Source organism: Pipra filicauda, unplaced genomic scaffold (assembly GCF_003945595.2).
Source record: "Pipra filicauda isolate LSUMZ 115617 unplaced genomic scaffold, ASM394559v2 scaffold184_size3518187_pilon, whole genome shotgun sequence".
In the NCBI taxonomy this organism is placed as follows: Eukaryota; Metazoa; Chordata; class Aves; order Passeriformes; family Pipridae; genus Pipra; species Pipra filicauda.
Window position 1 is genome coordinate 2431655 of NW_024104292.1, and position 18078 is coordinate 2449732.

The window sequence follows — 18078 nt, forward strand, 5'->3', positions numbered from 1 at the left end:
ACTTGCATCTTTAATTATTAATGATCTTTAGTAATTCTGAGAAGACCATAACATTAATACAGTAATTACCCCATGAAATTAGCTAATTTAATCTCTAAGTCTGGCTTGGGTATGATGATTATTTGACATCCCAAATAGAGGCAGAATAGTCATGATGTCACAGCACGAGCTTCACCCCAACCCACATCTGATGCAGAGATAGTAGATCAAACACGTTTTGGAGAGAGGACGTAGTCTCACACACACACACATAGTTATGCACATCACTGCCAGAACATCAGAGTTAAACAGGAATGCTTCCTTTAGAAAGTGTTCCCATCTACAGCGGTGACCTTGACCAAAGCCATGGAACAAGATGGTATAAGGCTGTTGTTGCTTACTTATCTCATGAGTATGTTTTTTCTTCAGTCTGACAAAAATGCTCGCCTTGACTTGGATTTCACAGTTGTAACCCCCAGTTTTTCTCACTATTTGTTTTAAGGTAGAATTGACTGACTTAAAATTTAGAATTTAGTATTAGAGCAGAAGCTTTCTGTAAATATATTAAATCAATTCTGTGATGATTGCTGCCAAAACCAGTTGTAAACCAACACATCATTGTTATCACAGTTTTAGGAACTTCAGTAGCCACTGAGTTTTCAGCAGACATTACCGTTTAGAGACAGATTTGAGATTTATTTTTTTTAAATAGCAAATTTGATCATTCAGGAATTTGTTTTCACTGACTTAAAATAAATCCAAGTTTTTACACAAAGAAAAACTTTAAAATATTTTGATTTCAGTATTCAGTTTTGATTTTCAGTATTCGGTTGAGTGTGGTTTTATGTGCAATATTTCTGTATCTTCTGTAAAATTTAATAAATCTCTCAACAAATCATTGTTCCAAATGAAAAGTCAAATTAATAATTTCAGAAAGTGAGGGAAAAAAGAGCAAAATCAACACCTTCCTTTCCTAAGTGGTTTTGTTGGATTTTTTTATTTTCTATGAAAAGTCAATTTGTGATGGAATTTCAATTGCCTATCTAGTTCTTGGTTCAATTTTCATTAGAATTAAGAGATGAAATTATGTTGAATATTCTATTCCTTACAGGTACTTGAATTCACGTCTAAACGAAACATAAGACCACAGACAATGTGTTTCTCTTAATTGAATTTGCCTCTAGCTCTACCACTAGACCTTGCTGAGACACTTGTATGCTCTTGATTTTTCTCTTCTTTTTTTTCAAACCGAGAAGAAAAAACAAACAAATAAACAGACAAATTTACCTAGAGACCAATAGGTTCACTGAGGCGCCTTTAAAAACCACAATAAATTATAACCTATATTTCAGTGTCTTAGGTAAAGAACTATTTAAATTTTTTCTTAATTGTCACTAATTCTATTAAACCATCTGCATAGCTAAGCTAAAATGACACACTATAATTTGTAAACAAAACTGAGCTAGATTTGTATTTAATTCACACAATTTTAAGAGTAATTTTTATGTATAAATGGACAGTTCTTTCTAATTCTGTTTGACTTGGTTTTTTATCAGTTTCCAAGCAACACAATATGTAAGGTTTGCTTGCAGTATGTAAAAGCTGCATACTGCAGTTTTTTTTTTAACTGCAAAAAAAAGTTTAAAAAAAATCAGTCTGTGTTAACACATATCAAACAAAATGATATCTTGTTAAAATAACTGACGATTGGATGGGTTTATCCTGATGAAAATATTTCTAAATACTGTTGTCTGGGCTCTGTCCATATGTTAATAATTTGATATTTTTATGAACACAGGTGAAAAGCCATGATGTCACTTCAAATTAGAGAAAACAATGCTGGAGTAAGTTGGCAGTACTGACCCTTTTCAAGGATTCTCACCTATTTGTAGAGGTCTGACAGAATAGCTGGACAAAAGAAGGTTTTTTTTCAAATCAATTTCTACCTGAATATTCCCCAATTTCACTCATTATTTTAGAATTTTCAGAGAACACATTGACTTTATAGTGCCATAAACATTGTTTAGCTCCAAAATGTTTTAAAAGAATTATTGACTGAGCTCTGATAATTCCTAGTTGCTGAACTGAGCTGTTCCTTCTTTCTTCCAAAAGACCTTATTGTATGCTCCTTTCCTGCTGAGGTTTTATTTTGCTCCTAAAACTTTCTTTTTTATTTCCTTATCAACCTCCATAATTTCAGCCATTCAGGTTTAATCTCTGCTTTGCTAATTCCAGATTTTTCCCTTGACCAGTACACAGTAAGGTCTTGATATCACTTGGTAAGTAATGTTATGTTCCAAAGACACCTCTAGACTTCCATTGCCACCACTGTTCAGTTAAAAGATGTTTTCATTTTAAACTCCTTCTTCTCTAACTGCAAACTGCAAATGGAGCTGAAATAATCTGGAACACAAACAGCCTCTGACACATTCAAACCCATATGCACATGTTCAGGGGGTTCTATAGGCAGAATAGTGTGTCATCTCCCTTTCTTTAGTTACTTGCAACCACTGTGTCTGATATGAGCTTGCAGTAGAAAACATCTGAGAAAATGTATCTTTAACTTATTATTTGAGAACCATCACTTTGGTGATTACATGTCTAATATGGGGTTTATCATTTATGCATAAGTAAAATTGGTGCAGCGAATGACAGAAACAAGCACTTTATTGGGAATTGTGTGCTACACATTAATGGTGCATATAATTTTGAACCAGTCTGGTTCTTTGAACAATTTGTTCCAGCTAAGAACAGATTGAGCTGTTCTTTGAATCATTTTTCAGCAGGCAGTACAGTGTGCGTTTATGACGGCTTTTCTTTGTGCTGTAGCTCAGTTCATCTGAGGTAAATCTTGCTGAAGTGCAGAGGGTTTATAAAGGTGCTGAGTGCTTCCTGGAATCCAGTGGGCTTGACATGAAGACAGCTATGTGGACAGTTTGTCTCACATTTAAGCACTGACACGTAGTTTTCTGGCAACTTCATAATAATTTGTTTGGAGAGGTGTATCATAACATGTATGTTCGACATTTAAATGTTAATCTTGCTTTGTATATAAATTTATCTGAATATTACAGTAGAAAGTATACAAAAAACTGCAGGTGAAGCCAGTCATAGGAGGGTTCCCCTTTCTGAATGAATGTGAGACTTGGCACTGCCTTTGCCAGCTTTGGTGGAGAGGAAGTGGAGGTAGTTGTCAAAAAGGACATAACTGCTTTGGTTACTTTTGGTAAGCAGTGCAATCTGGAAATAGAAACTCTTATACCAAGGGATATGCTTGCATCCAAGGCAGTACAGGAAAGGGATATGGATTACACATATGACTTAAAACAGTTTTGTACACAAAGACATGGTTACTTCTGTGATTTTTCTGCAGATTCCTGCAGTCTGAAATTCTTGTCGTGGATTGACTTATAAGGAAAAATTAAAAATTACAAGACCTGATGCAAATTCAGGGTTGCATAACTGTAAGATTTTACCTTTTCCCAGCTTAAAGTATTAGTCCATTTAATTTGGGTTTGTTTTTTTTTTAGTGGCGGGTGGTGGGGTGAGTGTGGGCACTACAGAGATCTCCCTGAAGCTACTGAGAACCGAAAGTAGAAGGTTTAATTGCAGTTTAATGAAACCAATTTTAAATATTCCTTTCATCTCTGCTGGGATGTTTGTTGTCACCGTTCAAGTTTTCTCTTTTAGACAGATTCAAGCCATTTGCTAACCTGTTCATGCTAAATGTCACCCTGTAAAATAAGTAACTTTGACAAATCTGCCTCCAGTCTACTACCCCAGCATGTTAAAATTATCACAGTCACATTCCTACTTTTTGAAATTAAAAAGGTGACTATCATTTGTCATTTCTGCAAAAAAATACCATTATGTTTCTTGTAGGAACTCTGGAGAAGCTCTGTATTTTAGTTTATACCTTAAACAAAACAAAACCCCATTGTGAAGTAAGTATTCAGAGAATTTCTGTGAATTAGGTTCATGTAGCAACCACAGCAGTTTCTAAATCTGTGTAAAAGACTGGTGTGAAATCTCAATAGCAATCACTTTTCTACTGTGTAGCTTTTCCAGAAAAAGGCTGAACTTTCAAACAAACCCCGCCTACCTGCTGACAGACCAGGTGGTCCATAAACACTAAGATTTACTTAGGAACCTAATTGGACAGTTAAAAACTAATACTACCTTTTATTAAATGCAACAGGAATGCCAATATGTGTTGAGTATTTAGGTACCTAGTACTAAGCTAAAGGCATTTGTGATACACAAATAAGGACACTCAAGTCTTCCAGGGAATCCAGTCTGGTACACATGCTCTGAGAGCAGCTATTAAGTCCCAAAAACCCTGGGGCTCACCCATACACAAAGAAAACAACAATGGCCACTTCTGCCCCAAACATTAGCCCAGGAAGGAAAGAACATACACATTCTGCTTTTTAATCTGATGTTGCATTCCTCAGAAACAGGGGTGGAAGCCTCATCTGCCTGCACCCCGGGGAGGTTCAAATCTGTCTCACAGACTTCAAGAAGACGAGTTAGGACAGAAGACATGGCATGCATAGTCTAGAAGAGTTTACCCCCCTCTAGACTGTTGAAGCATACTAAGAAGCCAGGCAGTTGGGGTTCAGTTTCAGAGAAAGGGAACAACCATTTGAGTTTAGAGGGGCTAGAAGAGGCATTTTTTTTCTGGGCTCAGGTAATGGCCTTGTTTAACTTGCTCTGGTTAATGTCCCTGGAACTGATTTTTTGAGGCAGGTGATTAACACTAGCTAAAGATACTAAAAAAAATACTGAAATAAAGCAAGAGCTGTCCAGAGTGCAACACTACACTGGCTTATCAGTAAATAATACAATGATTATTTCTGCACAATATGAAACTATAACGAGACAATTATGTGACCTCCAGCACTACAGAATTTAAACATGTCCCGATTTTTAATACATTTAGGTTCACAAAACTCCTAGAAAGTAGGAAAATGAAAATTTCTAATTCCCATTTTTAAAATGTTTACCCAGTTCTTATCCACGCTTTTAAATACCTCAAACACGTATGCGTTCACATAAACCATAAAAATATTAGTCACGTATACAAAATTGCAATGAGGCTTCAATAGGCCCCTTTTTGACTTCCTTGTTTTCAGCTTCTTGTTAAACTCTGTTCTTCAGTCTTCAATTTATTTTACAGCTCAGCTCTCTGTCTTGAACACTGTTTTAGCCATATAATGGATACTATGGCAGCCCAGCTTTATTTCCAGACTTACAACTGAGCTAGAAGTCAATCTGGGTATGCCCCTTTGCCCCTGTTTGAAATGAGCTGCAGCCTATGGCTCTTCCAGGTAGATTCTGTCAATCTAAGTATGAAAAATTGTAAGGAACGAGCTCTGTCTTCCGAAGTACTGATGCAAAAGGTAGCAATATTGCATGACCCTAGAGATGGTTGGATGGCTGCTTTGTACTGTAAAAGGGCTGAAAGAAATAGCTTTGCTCTTGGGAGTTTTATGTCTCTGAGGTAGAATATGAAGTACCTGATGAGGAAGTTATGGTTCAAAGGAAGGTTACAAAAATAACAGCAGCCATTCCAAACTTATCTAGAAGATTTACAAGAAGTCTGCTACAATGTGTGGTTTTTGACCTCCAGGAACACTAAATTTTATTCATCTTGTGCTGGGGAACAAAAGACACTAGGTGCACTAAATCAGCTTCATTTTTGTGTTTATGCTTATGGGATTTGGAGCAGAGGTTTAGATTATATGGCAATAGTCGTCAAGTGTAAAGCATAATTAAGACGGTTTTGGTGCCACAACTAACATTTTGTTTTTCCTGTGCACCAGGGATTTTAGGTTTTTTTCAATTTTTAATATAGAGAGGGTGAGGAAGGGGATATTTTTTCTCTTTTATCTGAACAGTCAAAAATGAACCAATATGACATTTGTGTTGCATAAGCAGACAGTTTTACAATGTTCACAGTGTACCGTGGATTTACCTCCTATATAGGACTTAACCTCATACTTTAAAAATCTTTAATAGATTTGAAAGTATTCCTTAGTACTAACTGTCAGTTTAACTGGCCTCCCTGTGTTACCCTTCAGGTGCTGCACATAGAGCAAAGCCCTCTAAGTGTTTAGTTTCCCTTGCAAAATTTCTAACCACTGCAGTTTTAGAAGTTTTATAATAAATCTCATCTCCTTCCATCTTGTAGTCTCTATGTAAAACCAGTGACAAGTAGATAAAATTGGGTGGGATGGCAGAGACAATGATGATTAACCTGTGAACAAGGAGACATGGAATATTCTTTTGCAGTTCAGTGGCCTATACAGACATGCAGTCAAGTAGCAGGCCTTGAATTTAAGAGTCTCTGGCATAAACAATAGGCAATAGTAGTTACATTACATGATTGAGCTCAAAAAAAACCCCCAACTTTTGCGTCAGGACTGAGCATTGAAATAACAAAGCAGCAGCTTTAGATCTCATGTGTTAACCTGTCTCAGATGACTTCTACCTTGGACAGACAGATCCTCTGAAACTTTGTCAGACCAATGCCTGAGTATCTTGTGGTGGCCTTGTAAAGCCCTGGTGGGTGTAGCGGGATGTGATTTTTTTTCCTATCCCTTCTTAGTAATTAGCAGATATAATTACTCAACAGCACTTGCAAACCTCCTGAAGCCCCTGAGAGCCGTGTAACTCTCATCTCACACCCTCAGACGGCCTATCAATTATAAGATGGACTGTAGAAGACAAGCTGAGACTACACATGTAAAGTTTAGGCAACTGAAGCTAGGTGGCAGGAATCTGGTGCAGGATTCATATATTCTCCAAAATATTGGGTAATACTTTCAACCAATTTCTGACCCTAGCTTACCTTTCAAGAGGATTCCTATTTCTTTTGCAATCAGCAGAATATACCACAGAAAATCTTTAGAGTTTCTCTCTACTGCAAAACAAACAGACTCTTTATTTGCAATTCACTTCAATACAGAGAGGTGCAATACAAACACTCCAAATAACAGCAAAAGATCCTCTACTGATTTAAAAAATAACTAGGATTTGGTAGCTCAGCTCCAGCCCTTGTTTGATCACAGTCTTTCAGTGACTTTGTCAGTAGATTGCACATGACAGATCTGTGCTGAGGAAGAGACTAAAACATTGGAATGATGAAATACTATGAAAATGGATTCTGCTAAAGTAGGTGTCAAAAGTCTGTTCTGAATATGCTGAACCCAAAAGGTTGCAACTGATATTTATTTATTTATTTTTCTATTTAATTCATGTAATGATGTAACTGAGCTTGTATTGTTTGGTGGGACAGAAGGACTGTGGGCGACTGTGGGAGGAAATCTATTTCCTGTAGGAACTGCTGTAGATGAGGAAAAAAATATGTAAGAAAAGGAGGCTCGATGTAAAAGAGAAAATTTATGTTAGAATCACATCTCTATTTCTATCAATTTATATACAGAGAAATATTAAAAATGTGTCTCTCTTAAACCTAAAGAAAAAAATCAACTTTATCCAATGTCACCAGAAAAAAATATGTGTTGCCTGGTATGTACCAGGGGGAAATGAGGTAGTTACTGTATGATGACTTACTCCAGCTCTACTAAATCACTAGTTGTCACTAAGAGAACAGGCTTCAAAAGCTTGGAGTTAGAAAAGGAGAAACATTTTGATAACAAAATATTTTGAAAGGCATTTGGAGGCTTAAAAAAAAACCAACCTCACTAAGATTCAGATTTAAGGCATCTGATTTCCCTTGATTTCATTAAGAAATTGCAAGTAACCTTTTAACTTCTGGAAATAAACAACCTCAGGTGAAAATCAAGCACATAACCTGCTAAAACATGTTTCAGAGTTTTAGAGCGACTAACTTCTCAGCAGGACTCAAGTGCTGCAGTACCACTTGCACTGGGCTTATGCTCAAGAGCATCTTTCCAGTTTATCCAAGGAGACAATCATCAAACTGCTATCTACCCCACACAGTGCCCCAAAGCAATATAACTGTGTTTTTCTGAGGTCTCACTGAGGTTAACCAGCTTCCTTTTTACAAGAGTTCAAGCATTAAGAGAGAAGTTGGAGATAAATAAACCCAACCATCCTTTACAGTTTGCTCTTTTACTATAGATATGATGACAATGTGTACAACCTCATGCTTAATGTTCAGCATCGACCTAAAGTACAAACAAAATATCCATCTAGTTACACCTTTATGCACTCAAACATGCCTGCACTGAAACAGGTATTTACTGGTAGAGTCTGGTCTGGCACATGAACCTGTGTGACGTGGTGTAGCCATGTACCAGGCAGCTCCAGGGACCACATTTCATTGTTTACAACTCTGCTGTTTACAACTCTGGCCAAACCAACTAAAAGCAGATGTCTGATCTAGCTGAAAAATTCAAAGTTTCTGAACTAGGTGCATAGGCTACTATCCATGGAAAGAGAGAAACATCTAAAGAGCACAAGCATCCCACCATACTGAACCCCAGTATTAAAAAGAAAAGGGGAAAGGAAAGTGATGATTGTGTACCAGTTCTCTGAGTCAACAGTAATGCAATTAATCAGCTGAATTTTAATAAGCTATCTCTTGTTCAGAGGGGACATAGCATGATTGTTGGTGTTAAAATAGGAAGCCTAGGAAAAAATTTTAAAGATCTAAAAATAAATATGTAAGTTCACTGAGGTTGTATAGTCTAAAGAAAACAAGGTTGAAAGGAACATATCCATAAAACCAAGAAGACAACTATCAGCTCTCCACACTTATTAGAGACAGAAAGCAGGTAATGGATGGATTGTGTAACAAGGGAACTAAAGATGGACATTTGGAAACCATTTTGCAATAGGCAGAGTATTGAAGGAACAGCCTGCCTTGGAACTCCATAGTTTTCCCCAGGCAAGAAACAGAGATCTGTGCACTCAGGAGTGTTTGTCAGGGTTAGCACAGTTTTAATTGACAGTGTCCTGAGGTCTCTGCCGTGCCTTTGCTTTATAATTTTTTTTCCTTGCAATTTCATCTGGGTAACTTCTCCATAACTTCTTTCCTCTTTCCATTTTCTTTTAATTTTTCTTCTATTATTATTGTAAAATCATCGTATTGCTGGATTAATTCAGGTCAATCAATTAGGGGTTGGATTAAGCGGGGTTTTTTTTTAATTATACACTAGTTTACAAAACCTTTTTTTTTTTCTAAGGTGGATATAGTTGTTTTGAAGGCCAGAGAAATTACCATGAGAGAAGATTTTTTTGAGATCAGGGAATTTCTGATGGAGTGGAGACAGTTTATAGACCAAAGAACTTAAATCACCAACCCATATAATTATTCTTTTGACTCTTCCAGTGATGGGACATCCACGACTTCTCTGGACAACCCATTCCAGTGCCTCACCACCCTCACAGTAAAGAATTTCTTTCTCATATCTAATCTGAACCTGTCCTCTTTGAGTTTGAATCCATTTCCCCCTAGTCCTATCACTCCATGCTCTTGTAAAAGAGCCTTTCTGGTTCTCTTGTAGCCCCTTTAGGTATCAAAAAGTGCTATAAGATCTCCCTGGAGCCTTGTCTTCTGGCTTCAGGCTGAACAACCCCAGCTCTCAGCCTGTCCTTCCTAGGAGAGGTTCTCTGGGAAACCTGGTGATTTTTAAAGTGCTTTCCAACCCAAATCATACTGTGATTCTGATGATATAGTATTACAATATGCTTTCTTTCCCTTGACATTATTTGAATCCCAGGATAAACCTCTGGTCACTGTTCCTGTTTCTTTGCACTAGTAGAGGTCTATGTCCACAGAACAGGAAATATGCTTTTTAGAAAAGAAAGAATTCTGCTGAGTAGCTTCATCCTGTAAAATGATGTAATTTTAAAACATCTAAGAAATATGTCAATATTACTTTATCAGTAACATATAACGACAATTTTCTTAGAATCTCACAGAAAATACTTAACCAAATAGATTCTGCAAAATCTTCAGTTTCTGAGACTAAGAAAATGAAAGACTTGTTTCTTACACAAGTAAGACTGATTTCATTCTATTTTTTTCTGTCTATATATCTATTTCTCATCTTATATCTAAAGCTAATATCCATTTGAGAAATTATGGAACTATATGAAAAAAATGTAGCTACCAAAACAAATAAATTATATCTGTGGTGATATTATCTGAACACTATGTATTCATCATTGTAGAATTTTCATTGTTGAAAGTTGCAAAAATAGGGGAAAATCTGTGGCAAGAGGAAGACTTCCTTCTAGAACAGGCCTTCAGTATAGGCCTGGAAAAACCTACAGTAATGGACTCTCAGGGTGTGAGGTGATGCTATCATAGAAAACCCACTAATTTTAGTTTCATCATTGTCTTGAAATAAGTGAATAAAGAGAATAAAACACTTAAATGAATGTTTAATTTTAATTAAAAGGAATAGCCAAAATTTATCTTTTATGGTTAATCTGTTTCCTTATGTGATGACTTCGGAAATAATTGATATTTTATTACTACTCCAGTACAAAACTTTTTGCAAACCTCAAATGCAAATGAAGAAATAGCTGTTGGCTTCTGCCCTATTCAGTGTCCCCACAGGAGTGGAAGTATCTTGAAGACAAGTGCTCATATCCCAAGACTGCTCTCAATGCAAAAGTTCTGGCTAGTTCCCATATAAAAATCATCTCATATCAATCTACAGTGCAAGAAAAATTACTTTGGTTACAGATTCCTTCTACCTGTAAAATAGCTCTTTTTGAATAGCAATAGAGACTTTTTATACATCTTTTATAAATATTTCCTTACACTAGTCCACAAATGTTCATCTACCAAGGAGGGTACCTTGGACCTGCGGGGATAATTCTGTTTCCTTGACTGCTAGAGCATATTTGAAAAGATCATGAGCTGAGAGATGAAAATATGCTCAAAGTCATAGAACTCTTAAAAGAATCTTACCCAGTGAAATTATTGTCTCCAGGAAGTGTCTCTTCCTGGCAAGATAAGCATCTTGAAATAAATCAGTGCAATTAATTTATGGCTATAAGCAATATCAGGCACATTACACCTCTCAATAACCAACATTAACAGTTTCACTTCGATACTTGATCTTCTTCTTCGTCTTATCCCTACTAAAGTAGTAAACTGCTTATACATGTTATCGATATTTTCGTTTGTATCCCCAGGGAAAGAAGTTCAGGAAGAACAGGGTTGCACTAAAGAAAAACATGTAGAACAAAGCCATGATTTCCTTCAGTCACTGCACATCCACAGGGAAGAGTAATTTGTGGAAACATGGAGATAGAGGAGTAATGGATTCCTCTGTCAAAATGATAAGTGAAAGAAAGAAGTAATTACCATTAATGCACTTCAATTATGGCTCAACGGTTTTTTAGCTGTATGTTCCCATTTAATTTTCATTTAAAACAAAACAGTTGCCACAGACCCAGTGCTAAAAACAGAAATCCCTTTCAGCTACTGGCAAATTAGTGAGTAATGTTCTTATTATATAAGCAGAGAGAAGATTGGCTTCTTCCAGGCAAACACGGGAAGTGCTTGTTTGTTTCAGGCACTCCTCCTTCACCCCCCAAACTCACAGTTGAACTTTATTTCTAATGTTATAATCAGCTAAGCATGATAATACTTTTTTTCTGGTTCCTATTTAGCTTTCAAAGCCCTCACAGGATTTCTGTCATGGATCAGTGGCACCTTCCAGGACGGAGTGAGGTCAGTGGACATCCTTGCTATACAGGAAGGCATGTTCTATTAGAAAAGGGAAGTGTTTTCAAATCCCTCAGATCTTAAGCTACTAAAAATAAACTAATGAGCCTTAAATTAACTTTTCTTTTCCAAAGCTTTTCTAAACCAGAAGTATTTATTATCTGGGAGTGACATGGAGGAAATTAGGCTTATAAATTGTGATTAAATGATTATAGTTTCCAACTTTTCTTAATTCCAATCTTAATCTGTTGTAAAGTGCATGTTTCAACTTCGATGTTTTTGGGGTTTTTTTTAATTCTTTCTCATTGCATCAGGTGAAACACTTATAATGGACGAGTTAAAAAAATACATGATGTAGGAGTCACCTTGGTACTGCTATTTGACTGTGCCCCTGGAACAGTTTTGAACAGGTGTCCACATTCAGTGCTACCTCTCTATATCCCTCCAATAATCAAAGTAAAGTTGATAAATTTCCTGTATATTTTAAACGCCCCAGAGTAAAGTCACAGTTTGGATAACAGCAAAGAAATTTTTATGTAAGAGTGTGAACAGATGTGAATTGGTGGAACTCATCCTTACTGGAACTTCCCTGAAGCCAGTGGAAGTATTTCTAGAGGAAAAACAGTCTTGAGAGTGGACAAATTCACACCAGTCTCTGTGACCTACTGAATTCCTGTCCATGTTTCAGGATTAAGGACAGGCTTAGCATAATGCCAGTACACTCACAAGAGCTGCATTAGCTCTATCTGCTACCTATTGAGGGCTGAAGGTAGTGCAAGTTTGGACATGTTTGGCCCATGCACACCAGAGAACTTCTGGTAGAGCTTGGAGTAAACCAGCAAGGATTCCTCCAGACGGTACCCTGGTTTTTGGCTTGGCTGCCCCAACAGGCCCTTTAGATGTGGGGTCCTTGCTGCAAGAGAATGAAAGAATTTGAGCTATGCCATCTCAGCTCACTACAGGGACAGAGCACCTTGCCCTTTTCTTTAGCACTATAGCCGGAGCACAGAAGAGGTTAAAGAACATCAGACTGTTTTTCCAATGTGTTTCCCTTTGACATATGTGCCATAAAACCTCTTTGGAACACCTTTTCTTCCTGAGTTACCTGCAACAAGAATGCCACTGCAGCCAGGGCTGCTGCTGGTCCAAGCACTCAGAACTGAGGGTTTACAAACAGGCCTTGTGTTAGTAAGCACAAAACTTCACATAGGCTGTTTCCTTCCTTCTGCAGTGATATTTTTGGCTGTTACCAGGTTCTGCATCACAAACCAACCTGTTAGATATAAAGGGAACCAGAGATGTGGCCACAGGCAGAGTAGCACTCTAGAGCGAGACCATCCAGTCCTAAGGAAAAGTTACAAAGTAAAGTGAGTTGCAGATTACTACACCCAAAAGACTTACTACTTCTACAGGCTATAGCTACAAACTACAAAGCTCATTGTGTGCTCAGGAAAGCTTAAAATTAATCAGAATTTCTGCACTTGCAGAACTTACAGTTTCTTATAGAAGTTTAGATAGGTCAGGGTGAGTATGGCAGCTACAAGATGACAGGGGGCATTTGGAACACCTGGTAAATCTGGACCGAATCATGGTTAATAGCAATAATTCATGTCTTGGGCTAAGGACCCAGAACTCCTGGAAAGTCTTTGCCTTTAAAATGCAGTCACTAATGACTGAGTCCCAGCCTGAACATGTGGACCTTTAAATGAAATAACTGCAAAACAATGTTTGCAGAAATACATGTATTGTCTAAAATCCTTTGAAATCATTTTAATTGAAATCACAGAAGAGAGTCCGCAATTCTGAAATACCAGAACATAATACTGAGCCTTTTGCAATGACATGATCTTGATAGAGTGTGTTAGACAATCCTATTGTTTCCCTGTGGAGACTTGTCTTTCCTTTTCCTACTTCTCCACAGAAGATCTTCCAAGTGTCTTCCTCCACCTGCAGAATTCCTGGAGGAAACTGTCTATATTTCATACAAAGTTCAAACATACCATGTTTTCATCCTAAAGTTTATTTACGTTTCTTAATTACACTTGTTCTGGCTCATTTCCTTTGTTTCATTCTTGCCAGACAACCTTGCTAGAGTGCTTGTCATTTATTAATAAATTGCATCAAACAGTAGCGAGTGTAGTTCAACAATTTGGCAAATATTAATAAATGACATTTTCATTGTTGGGAGAATTTTTGGCCCATTTTCAGATCAAACACAAATTCCAGACCTTTAACATCTGTTTCTGCTATATGCAGATTGGCAAGAAAACAAATAAAAAGGAAATGAGACCTAAAGAAACATTCTCAGCAAAAGATACTATATTACATCACTGAATGGACTTTTAGAATTTAAAACAAATTGAATGTATAACTGAGTTTTGTTTGACTATTGAATGATTCTTCATAAAGTTATGAATTATGAAATCAGAAAAAACAATATAAGATATTCTTAGATTAGATTCTGTGAGAAACTTCAGAAAAAACAGATGAATGCTTAGTGACAAAATTCTAGTGATGGGCACTCACTCCACTGCTGCCATTGGTTAACTATTCCATCTAGGTAAAGTGTTCTTTTGTATTCTTAAAAGAATATTTCTATTCTGAATGTACCCTGTATCAACTTCAAACCTTAATGTTATTTTTTGACTTTTTATAACTCTTGTTGTCAACTTGGTGCCTCCTATGATTTAAAGTGTCCAAGAAGGGCATCACTTCACCTTTGGAATTTATAAAGGTTTTTTACAATACTATATAGTTTCCCATCTCAGGTTCTCTTGAATTCTGCACAGTTCATCAACATCCATTTTGACCTGTAAACTCTGTTCCTGTTGCTGTACATCTAGAATTCCCTCTTGCCCTTTTAGCCTTCATCTGTCACAGCATGAAATGATTCTGCCTTTTATGATAATAATATAATAAGTTAGGGAAACCAACCATTTTTCTGTGACTTAAGAGATTTTTTTTTTCTGAAACACTGTGGTTTTTTTCTAAAATTACCTTTTCATCAGTAAATTTTTCTAAAAGTATCCATCTCCCATCTCCAAAGAAAAGAAGGTAAAGAAGTAGAACATTTTTTCATTGGTAATTAACTCCTTATAGAAGCTTTTATTGAAATGCTTAGAACCTTTTTCATATTTTTAGCTGAGTCTAAGATTGCCTTTTATGAAGTCTCCATAGCCTTAATTTTCCTTGGAAGATGCTATCCATTACTGATACACTGTGAACCTGTCGTGTCTTAATTTATTCTCTGTACTCATAATCTGTTTTCTTGTTAAATCCACAGATATTATCATACTAGTAAGGAAGAATTCAAACCTCCCCTTAAGTGCAAGACCAGGCTGTCCCAGCTCTTCCCAAGAAGGATCTCTATCTGTCTTTAGCAGTAAGTTAAACATTTACAGTTAGGTTTGTGTTGTAGCCTGTTTAAGAGCAATCAGAGGTTTTTCCTGGGCAAATTAGGCATCTCCTGAGAGTTAGAATAGGCCCAAAGACCGTATGCATATGACAGACTTGACAACAGTATTTAAAAGGGCAAGAGGTGTTAATCATATGGACACAGACCATTCTGTGTCATTTGGTCTCAGGACCAGAGAATGGTACCAGGCACTCAATTCTCTTGCCTAGACGTACTTTCCACCCCTTTAGAGACTGAACCTTTGCATTGTTTTAGCAGATTCTGAAATTCATAGACCTGCTCAAGTGAATATTCCTTAGCAATTGCTAAATGTCCTCAGTTGCCAATGTTATGTCAGGAATGCATTTGAACAACTAAGAATGTCTGTGCTTTGGGCCCAGTGACACCTCCTAAGTACACGTTTGAGTATGCCTTTAATGAAAACTTCTCAAATTACATTTTAAACTTTTTCAGTGTCAGCTATGCACTTCCAGAAAAGAGTGCTCAGTGCCTTTTTGAGTAATCTATTGAACTTTGGAGTGCTCTTAAGTAGCATTAGCTGACACTTCCAACTGCACTTTCTAGACCTGAACCAGATGACTTATTACAGTAGGATTTAGTTACAAAAATACGTCTCTGTGAATTAGCAAACCATCCAGTTTGTGTAAGTGAAGATTCCAAAGCTAACTTCCACAGCTGATCTTTTACTTCAAGTGTTCATAAGCTGGAATAGCTGCTGTTATGATGACAGTTTAACACATGATAATTTTGGGGAGAAAAATAAAGTCTAGTAAATATATAAAGGGGTAGACTGTTTCCTCAGATGCTTTTTGCAACACATGGGTTTTTCAAATGAATGAGGACCTTTTAGGCATAAAACCCCAAATCCCAGGTTTCCCTGTTCAAAGGATGAGGGTGAACGAACTTAAACTTGAACGAACTTGACTACACATCAAGTCTGAAGGAATTCAATGTACCAGCAGGAGACAGCATATTTTTCATGTAGGAGACATAACATTTCCATCAAAATCTTTGTGGAAAGGAGGGAAACAATGGCATCCTGCCTAGCCCCACATTAAGAAACTTTAAAGAGTAACTTCTCCCTTCGTACTCATAAATCCTTACATCCACAAAGAACTTCCACAGATGTCAGGAAAAGAGATGACTTAGCAGTGCTGGGAAACACTAGTCCTAATTTTCATATTTGTAAGGCAGAGTCCTACACTTAAGGAGATGAGCACCTTGAGATAGCATTTGTTTGCTCAAATGCAAAACTGCCTGGTGTAGGACGTTTGCCTCTGAGAAGATAATCAAGCCTCTTTTCTTAGTTGTTGGTAAGACATTAAACATTACATTTTAACAAAAACCTTGATTTCTAAATAAGAAACATGAATGACACCACATGCTTCCTTTTTTTACTAAGTGTCAAAGTGCTGATATTATATATGAATGTCTATATAAGAGGTGCCTACAAATAGGTGAGGTGAAATGGAATCCCACTGTTTGCACAGGGATTGCAGAATCATAATCAGGACAATTTATTTCTTTTCCCCCAGAGAACTCTTGAAGCAGTGGTGGTAGGCAGTTTTTACACAACTTGGAATATTGAGAATTCAATCGATCACATATTTCATACAGTTTATTCTGATAAATAGTTCCAAAACAGAACAGTTTTCTGAACACTGAAAATAATCAAGTTTGGGTTCCAGTTATTTTATGTCACAGCATTAAGTGATTTTGAAAGAATTGCTCTAAAGCTTTAGCATGACCTTACTCTTGAGTAGAAATTGGAGAAACAAAATTAGCTCAAGGATAGGCAAGAAATGAAGGATGAAAAAAAGGAGAGGATGTTTTTCCCAACTGCAAGAAAACCATCACTTGGAGCTCACACCTTGTTATGTGCCTGAGGAAAGAAATCTTGACTCAAGAATGACAATTGTGATGTGTGATAAAGGACAAACTCAAAATGGAACTTTTCTTAAAGTTAAATCTTTCACCAACACACCAGCTTTTTTCCCTTGGGGTTGAATTAGTAAGATGTCTATCCGGGCACATATTTTTACAGGAATTTAGAATTTTTAGATCTCTTCTTATCTGATAGGTTTGGTTCAAATTCACCTTCAAGTTTAAATGCTTAGGGGAATGATGGGAGAGAACAATAGACAAGCAAGCACACATAGCCCATGGCATCGTTTAAGGCTTGTTCCACAGATAAACAAGTTTCAAATTCCTGAACAGAAAGGGGGAAAATCTGTAGAATTTACTAACTTCTTCTAAGTAATATAAGAAAAATATCTATTTTACATGTCTCAGAAATCCAAAGCAAAGTAGAGTTTTTATAGAGGTGTGTTTTTAACATTGTACATTAAATGCTACATAAACCCATGTTTTTTCTATAAGAGCATCTCTATGATCTGGACATTGCCATTAGTTCCTTATGCCAGGGACAGGTCAATCCAAAATTCAGGATGCAAATGTTCAAGATTTTAGGGCAAGTTTCTGTCAGTCACTATTCTCCTATGAAAATATTAAAACTATGGGGGCATATTTCAAGATTATATTAAAAACAGACTGCTCACTTTGTCCCATGAGTGGGGCCCATGCACAGAATGCCTTTGCTAGTTGGGGTGGATGCAGAAATCGTTGTGGACAAGCTTGAGGCATTGCAGTCTATTTTAGAACTGGGAGGGGATGTTATCCCTTTTCCCTTTTTCTGCTTTCCTCTTTCCCCCTACGAAAAATAAGAAAAGGAAGTCAAGCAAATTCTCAAAACTATAATGAATATTGCTTTCTTCTAGAAGTATGGACCCAATGAAATCTCAAATCCTTGACTAAATCAAGGAGTTTCCCTTTAATTTTATTTTACATGACACTCCAGAATCCTGCATCAGTTTGCTAGACTGTAGTCCTTGTTACTGAAAAGGTTAAAAAAATTCTTTTCCCATTTTCAAAAAAATCCATAGAAGATTAAACGCAGAAGTGAGTAGATTCAAGATGTACATATTCACTAAATGTTATATTGTGCAGT